Genomic DNA, 1,792 nt, shown 5'->3' on the forward strand with positions numbered 1-1,792 from the left:
TCTGAGCCTACCTATGTTTGGTAATTAAAGAAGCTCTGTTTAAGTTAATTCGCTTTTGGGTCCTCATTCACGCACCGTAACAGGGACCTTATATAGACAGGTGTGTGTCTTTCCAAATCATGTCCAATCAATTGAATTTAACACAAGTGGACTCCAGTCAAGTTATTTAAATATCTCAAGAATGATTAATGAAACAGCATGCACCTGAACTCAATTTGGAGTCTCATAGCAATGGGTCTGAATACTGTAAATGTAAATAAAGTATTTCTGTTTTTTAATTTGTAATACATTTGCTAAAAGTTCTAAAAACCTTTTTTGCTTTGTCGTTATACGGTATTGTATGTAGATTGATGAGTAAAAAAAATATATTGAATCAATTTTAGAATAAGGCTGTAACGTAACAAAATTGGTAGAAATCGAATCCCATGTCCAATTCAACACACAAAACTGGAACATAAATTGATCCCAAAATGTATCTATGTATAAGCAAAATATGTTCCTAAATGTCTTTAGAAAATTGCATGTTTAGGCATTTATCTCATATGAGTCCTATTCCAGCCTTGTCCCAGATCTGTTTGGACTTGCCAACTCTTATTGCAGTTAGCTATTGTGAGATGGCTGGCCACTGCCCTCTCACATTGAAGAGACAGAGATTTTATAATAAATAGCTTTCTTTTATTAAGAACTTGCAGACATACCAACATTAACCTCCTCACACAACAGAATCCTACATTTAAATAAACTTAGAGCTGAGGCTGGATCCCACAGGTGTGATCAATCATCTAATTAACAGGAAACCTACTCCTTCACAGCTATAGCACAAATAGATTGTGTTACATGTAGATGCTACATGTGTTATTCAAACCTAGTATTCAGAAAGTAAACCACAACATGCCAGCTACTGTCTATGTAAAGCAGTTCTACTAACCTGTACCTCATCCCTCACTCATCATCCTGCATGAGCACATCCAGAGACAAACAGGTTGGATGGGGCACACAACTAACATAGTGAGTCTGTAGAAACGTCAGTACACACATGGTGACTGCACTCAGAACAGTAACATTTGTCCGGAGTCAGCTGTGTATAAATTGAACAGGGAGTATGCAGCATAGACTAGTATCCAGGACCTGCAGCGTTACACATTTATGTTAGTGATAACTGAATCACACCCTGAGGTCAGCTGCAGCACATAATACAATGCAGGTAATGCCTGCATCATGCCATTTTTAACAACACTGGGAGTAACTGGTAGTAGGTACTGTGATCATATAAAGTACATTCACTCATACAAACACCAACACACACGCATGCACATACACACGCAAGTACTGTAATCATATACAGTGGGGAGAACAAATATTTGATACCCTGCCGATTTTGCAGGTTTTCCTACTTACAAAGCATGTAGAGGTCTGTCATTTTTATCATAGGTACACTTCAACTGTGAGAGATGGAATTTTGTGAGAGAATGATTTTTAAGTAATTAATTTGCATTTTATTGCATTACATAAGTATTTGATCACCTACCAACCAGTAAGAATTCCGGCTCTCACAGACCTGTTAGTTTTTCTTTAAGAAGCCCTCCTGGTCTCCACTCATTACCTGCATTAACTGCAGCTGTTTGAACTCGTTACCTGTATGAAATACACCTGGTCATATACTCAATCAAACAGACTCCAACCTCTCCGCAATGGCCAAGACCAGAGAGGGTGTAAGGACATCAGGGATAACATTGTAGACCTGCACAAGGCTGGGATGGGCTACAGGACAATAGGCAAGCAGCTTGGTGAG

Source organism: Oncorhynchus mykiss, chromosome 2 (genome assembly GCF_013265735.2).
Source record: "Oncorhynchus mykiss isolate Arlee chromosome 2, USDA_OmykA_1.1, whole genome shotgun sequence".
In the NCBI taxonomy this organism is placed as follows: Eukaryota; Metazoa; Chordata; class Actinopteri; order Salmoniformes; family Salmonidae; genus Oncorhynchus; species Oncorhynchus mykiss.